Consider the following 6,935-nt stretch of genomic DNA (forward strand, 5'->3'; position numbering starts at 1 on the left):
TTTCTGTGTGTATTTTTTCTTTTTCTTTTGCCTCGCGAACAGTCCAATTACTTTTTTAGCTTGGTTTATGATTATTCATGCTAGAGAGACTCCCAGCCATTAATGGACTTAGCACTGTTTTGCACTCTCTCGCTGGAAATAGATAATTACTCCATTGAGGAGACGAACCTTTCGCAGTCCAACCTTCCTGGTGAAAAGGAATGAATGTGGCGTTACATGTATGTAATTTCTTAAAGGAAGCATTCTCTCTGTAGCCTGCAGGGATTAGGCCTAATGACAGAAGTTAATTATATTAAGAGTAATTTTCAAAAACAGTTCATGAACTGCAAATTATACTTAAAATTGCTCCTTAATGCTCTTAACTGTAATTAAATTGCCTAATATCTTAAGAAAATGAACATGTGGGACAGGAGTAATGGGTGAAAGGAACTTTTCGGAGTTCAGCGGTTAATGGTCTGTGGGTAAAATCAGTAATGTGATATTCAGATTGCGGTATTGTGGGAACGCGGGGGCAGTTGTTGCGCTTTTGTGTGGTCAGTATTTTGGTCAGTTGCACACATGAAAGGCGAACAATTCACTATGGAAGTGCTTCAACAGCTTTTGAGAGCACCAGGCAGAGAGAAGCGTTCACAGCGGAGGGGTCCGTCTCCTTCTTTGCTTGTGCAAACGAAATCAGCACTGCGTTGGTGCTCTGGTTTTTGAAAAAAGAAAATAAGTAAAGAAACTCTACAGCAAACAAGTGTTTATGATAGTTTTTTATTCTTTCCTTAATAATTTAATTGCACTTTACAGGTTTCTTTATGCCTAAATTACTTAGTAATCAACAGCATCACGGTTACGTGATTTCAGCGTCTGTAACCTCCTGTGTTTGATGATAAGAATGTCTCTGACAACTATAGTCTCATTTAGTTTCTTATAACAGTACTACTACAATAATATGAATCTTAAAGTGCTTGGAAAATCATGACCAGAATACTCAGACAGTAAATTAAAACAGAAAATCGCAAAAACATAGGTATGGAGTTCAAAACAGAACATGACTCATAAACAGTGTTGGTCAAGTTACTTGAAAAAAGTAATCGGATTACAGTAACGCGTTGCTCATAAACACCAGTAAAAGACTAAAAAGATAATAAAAAACAATAGGCGACAAAGGATGAATCTACATACATACAATACAAGCAAGTGTGAATGATTTGAAGGCGGGTACTGAACCTAAGAGGCTTGATGGCAAAAGTGTGGCCACCTAACAACCAGGACTACCAGACCTGAAAATCAACATGTTAGCTAACACCTTCTGAGAACGGTGAACATATTTACACTAAAGGCCTTTAAATTCACGCAAACATTTTGTGCACTAAAAAAATGTTTCAGACTCACCTATTCTTAATGCAGCCGTTCACACCGACCACGTATTTACGCAGGATGAATTAAAGGATTAGAATTTAGGGGTGCGGTTAGCTGTAGCCATTAGCTATCTGCTAGGCCTCACATCCACTGGAGGAGCATTTTAATGGTATTATCTGACAGACAAAACAACTTGCTCTGCAGTTAATCATGATGACAAGATGGTGCCGGCCATAGAGCCGAAGTGGAGCCCTCAGTCTGTGGTGGAAACATACATATTTTATGCCGTGGAATCATGTTAACCTTAGGCTTTAGGTCAAACTCTACAGGTCTATACATTTCTTTTTGTAGTTGGGCAATAACTATGGAAAAGGATCCTTGGAAGTGTAGACTCTGATCCACCGAACCTTTCTCCGTGACAGCGTTTATCCATCATGACATGCTCGTAGTACATTCACAATTGCACGAGGAGATGAGTTGGCCGCACCACGCTGCAGTGAGTCTCACCGTCTGTGTTGCAGAGACACTTTTCCCAACGCCTCCGCTCACTCGGCTACAACTCCTGTCCTCCGTGGAATTAGTTTTCTTTCTCTCCCGTCTTCAAGCTGGTGAAACACGTAAAGTGAAAAGTACTTGAGCTGTTGTATGTTTTAATCCCCCAAACGGTTGACGACGTGCATTTTTTAAGCATTTCTGAGCTCCTTCCAGGAGGAGGGAGGGTAAAGAAAAAAAAAAAAACAGGGGGAATTATGTGCATTTGTCTGCCTGTAATTAGGTGTATTTCTTCCCCAAGTTTTTATTTAATGATTGGCTTTTACAGCAAGGGCCAGTACTTTTTTTGAAGTGTAATGATTCTCCACTCAGGCGACTTAAAAGGTGGAAAAAAGGGAAAAAGAGAAACCGCCGTCATTCTGCAGCTTTGAACAACCCTTAATCTGTACAAAATTTAGGTTTGCCTTGCCTTTTCCAGATCAAAGACTCACGAGAAAGTATTATTCAATCATAACTGGTATGTTAAACCAGCAAAATGCCATTGTTAAAGTACTTACAGGAGGTTTTTCACCTCAGAAAGAGAGGTTTGGAGGCTTTCCGAGTCATGCCATTTGTGCAACTGTGCATATTAAATCTACTTGGAATTTCATGTTGCTGGGACTGTCTGTTCTGCGTGGCTGAAGTGCATGTGTGTGTGTATTTGTGTGTGCATGGGGATCTTTTTCTCTCACACACACTTGCATGCAAAACTCTGCATACACAAAAACACACACTCGGCGCGGTATCTTCCATCTCCGCCGTGAAGCCAGACCCCCCTCGGCTTTTCTCACTTGTAATCATGTCCAAATTTGCACAGGAAGGCAGGGGGAAGGGGAGAGCCATATGAACTTGTGTGGGTGTTTTCTGTTTTTTTTTTTTTTTTGGTTTTTTTGTTTTTTCTTACAAAACCCGCTTCTGATTACCGCCGATCTCAGACGCCCGAGATCCAAATCACCTTCTGAAGCCTTTCAAACTTTCAAACACGGAGCTCGAAAAACATTTTCCTCTGTCCTTTTTTCCAACTAAAAGTGAAGATTTGTTCGGGGAAAGAGGAAGGCTGTCTCTGCCAGATAACAAGTACATAAACTATAAATGTAAAGAATGCAGGGAGAAGTCCTCGCTGGTAGAAAGCCTTGAAGGTAATTGGTAAAAACAAGTTGAACGACTTGCAGGAAGAAGAGGTTGCAGAAAATATCCAGAAATATTTGAATGAATTCCTCCAGCAGCTGTTTATGCTGTTTTATCTGAATATATTTTGCTAATTTTTACCAGTGTCTGAGGGTGTACTAGTCATTAACAGGTGAGCCCAAATTTAAGCACGTAATGGATTAATCGTGATCAATTCGTCCTTACAAAACAGAAAAATTTACTAATGTAAATTGGTCCTGTACAATTTACATTAGTATATGATAAAAGTATCATTTGTATAAGAAACCTACATTAAAGTTTACAAGTAAATTACAAGTAAATTCAAAATAATTTAAGCTTTACCTGGGTATTTCTTATTTGCTGATTGGCAGATCTGCCAGACTTAAACAATTTCAAGCATCTATTTTTGATTGAAACTCACTTAACTTTTTAAACAACCATGTTACCTCATGTTTGGACTTAGTTGCGTGTTACTTCCAAAATAGTGCAGTTACAAACAGAATTTTAAAGTTGACCAACATAGTATTAAAGATTGTATCAATCGTGACTTAGTAGTGGCCAACCCTAATTTATTTACATTTTGCTGAGAAATCTGCAGCGATTTATTGACACATTAACAAACATACCTGAATGTGTAGTATGTAAGGATAGTATATGATATACAAGGAAAACAATTACATTTCTAACAAGCCAATCAGATGCTTTCCAGATGGTATTCCATGGTCGATCCAAATGTGATGATACTTTAATGAATCTTCAACACCGCTCGATGAAACGCAGCTCCAAACCATGACAGTGCCTCCACCGTGTTTTACAGCTGGCTATAGACACTCAGTTGGATTCATTACTCCATCCGACCTGTAGCCACTGATTTTCAGTCTAGTTCATGTGTAATTTGTCATACATGAGCCTTTTTTCCCCCTGTTTCTGTATAGTGTACAATACAGAACAGAACACATTCTAGAGATGGTGTTCGGGTTCAGGTTACTTCATTTGGACTGGTAGATCGTTTCGGTTTGTAGTAGGTGAGTCATCAACAGTCATCAACATAAATACAACAAAGTTGTACGTAAAGAATAGCAAATGGTCCGTACCACATCACACATTCATCATCATATGTTTTAATTCACTAAAACAGTGGTTTTTCTGTGGTATCCTGTGTCGGCGTGTCAGCAACTTCTGACACTATGTGTGCAGTGGGTTGCTGTTAATAACCATTACCACATTATTAAAACCAGATGTTTTTTGTGTAGTCTTCAGATAGAGCTGATAGCCAAGCTGCCATCAGCGCTGATCTCTTGGTTCAGGCCCTGGTTGGTTGGATGTTGACATGTGGTAACCCTGCTCCCTCTCCCCTTGCATTTTCTCTCCTTTTTAATTTTCACTGTTCAATAAAAACAAAATGCCCAAATAACAATAGAGAGACGTTATATCTCTGATCTCAAGAGAGAGTGAGTCACCACTCACTGCAATATTTTAATTGTAATTGTAATATTAAAATTATTGCTCCAGACAATAAGATAGCTGCTGGATATTGTTTGGGACACGTCTCCACCAAATTATACACCATTGAATACAAGAGTTTGCTGGAAGAAATGTTAGGTAGACTTCACTTTGTTTGTTCAGAGTGGACCTATCCTGTTTTATCTTTGTCTTATGTGTACTATTATATGTACAGTTGTAGATGGTCAGAGGCCCAGGTTTGGGTACCTGACTACGATTCCTCCTAGGTGACGGGTTTCAGGGAAGTGCTTTTGGGGGGAGACCAGGATATAGTGGAGAGATTATGTCTCTTGGCTGGCTTGGGAGGGCCTTTGGAGGTTCACTGAACAGCCAGAGAGGGAGGTCTTGGCCATGTTTGCTTATACTGCTACCTCCACAACCTGGGACTGGATAGGTGGTGTAATTTCATATCATAATAAGTGTATCTACATCTAATACCAGTCAGAAGCTCGACTTCAGGCTACTCTAAACACTCATTTTCACAGGTTTTTCTGCTCTTGGATCTACCATGTTTGACTGTTGGTATGATGATCTTTTTATGAAACGCTATGTTAGTTTTATGTCAGATGTAACAGGACTCAAACCTTCCAGAAAGTTCAGTCCACAGAATATTTTCCCATATTTTCGAGATCATCAAGATGTTTTGGTAACTGTGACACGAGCCTTTGTGATCTTTTTGGTCAGCAATGGTTTTCTCTTTGGACTCTCCCATGGATGTCATTTTTGCCCAGTCTCTGTCTTACTGTTGAATCATGAACTCTGACCTTAACTGAGAGATGTGAAGCCTGTGGTTCTTTAATGTTGTTCTGGGTTCTTTTGTGACCTCCTTGATGAGTCATCAGTGCACTCTTGGAGTAATTTTGGCCTCCTGGTAACCTTTTACTGCTGTTTCAAGTTTTCACTGGAGTCCCAAAGACTCAGAAATGACTTTGTAACCCTTTCCAAACTGATAGATGTCAGTGAGTTTGTTTCTCAGCTGTTTATTTAAATTGTGGCGTGAGGTGTTGGTGTTTGAAATCTTTTAGCCTGCTTGACTTTGTCAGACAGGTTCTATTTAAGTGATTTATTGACTCAACAGGTCTGAGTGTGACAAATGAAACTGAACTCAGCTTTCCAAAAATGCAATTAGTTCCAGGTAATTCATGATTTAACAAGAGGGGCAGTTAATTCTTCTACACAAGGGCCAAGTAGGTTTGGATTTTTCCCTTAATAAATAAAACGGTCATTTAAAAACTATATTTTTTATATCTTTTTGTAATGTGATGATCTGAAACATGTAAGTGTGACAAAAATAGAAAAACAAATAAGAAATCAGAAAGAGGGAAACACTTTTCCACATCACCGTACAACTTTATGTGCAAAACACACAACAAACACAAATTTTAGGTGATGTTGACTGACAGCACTATTGCTTTTTTCCCCTCTACATATCCTGAAAGTATTGTTATTGGAAACATTTGTGTTATCATGGCATCTGTAATGAGAGGTATCTGATTAAGGGGAAAAAAAGAGATGTATATTAGTATAAATCTAACGTTGTTACATCTCCTGTGTTTATATTTTCAGAGTATTTTGCAGCTGCCGTTGCAATCAAAACATATCGAACTTCCATTTTAAACACACAAGCTCCGTTGCTTGATTCTCTCTTTTTTCTTTACTTTGCACCTCTTTAACTCGTGTTTCATCTCCATTTCCTGCTACTATCTCTGCAGACCAATTACACTGTTATGTTCTTTTCTGAAAGATTAATTACCTTGCATTGAGTTGCCTTTTTTGTTCTTTCCTATCAATGCCTGCAAAGCAAATTAGACCAGAGTAGATAATTTTTAATTCCGCTCTCTTTGTCGTGCCTCCTTTTAAAACACTGAACATTGTATTTATGTGCCAAAGCTGTTTTCTGATTCCGTTTTAAAAACCAAATTGGACACTGGTTCAGATTTTTAAAAGCAATGTTCTCGTTAGGGTCGACATGTACTTGGCTTCCTTCTGCACATCTCCATTCAGGCCTTGTGTGCTCTTGGGCAGCTTGGAGGAGTTTGTGGCATTCGCTAGTGTAACTGCGTGTGTGTGTGTATGTGTGTTGGAGCCCACCTTGGCAGTGGCACTAGCTATCAGCAGGGCCCAGCCGGCATGCTAGCAGTGAGACCGTAGTGTTTGTAACAAAAGCCCGTCTGACTGTAAAACGCTTCACATTTGTCCCCTGGGCGAAGCGAGGTGCAACCTTCCAGGAAAGAGGCTCTAAATGGACGCCGCTGAGGGGTGAGGGTGGCAGCGATGGCCGCCATGTGTGCTGAGGAAGCCTGCGCGCCACTCGGACCTCAACATGCAGCCCGGGCGTCTGGCCGATGTGTCACACGAGACGTGACAATGAGATGGATGAAGATTTTGTTTCCTTTACTGGAGTT

General features: G+C 39.8%; 1 long non-coding RNA gene across 1 annotated transcript; it reads right to left on the minus strand.

The window, feature by feature from the left end:
* Nucleotides 1-742: 742 nt before the first annotated feature.
* LOC120436444 lies at nt 743-2,669 on the minus strand. Its single transcript, XR_005610426.1, has 2 exons — nt 2,397-2,669; nt 743-1,952 (listed from the first exon to the last, which is right to left on the minus strand). It is a non-coding gene; the product is annotated as an uncharacterized LOC120436444 (long non-coding RNA).
* Between the last annotated feature and the right edge of the window lie 4,266 nt (nt 2,670-6,935).

The sequence above is a fragment of the Oreochromis aureus genome, linkage group 23 (genome assembly GCF_013358895.1).
Source record: "Oreochromis aureus strain Israel breed Guangdong linkage group 23, ZZ_aureus, whole genome shotgun sequence".
NCBI classification, from domain to species: domain Eukaryota; kingdom Metazoa; phylum Chordata; class Actinopteri; order Cichliformes; family Cichlidae; genus Oreochromis; species Oreochromis aureus.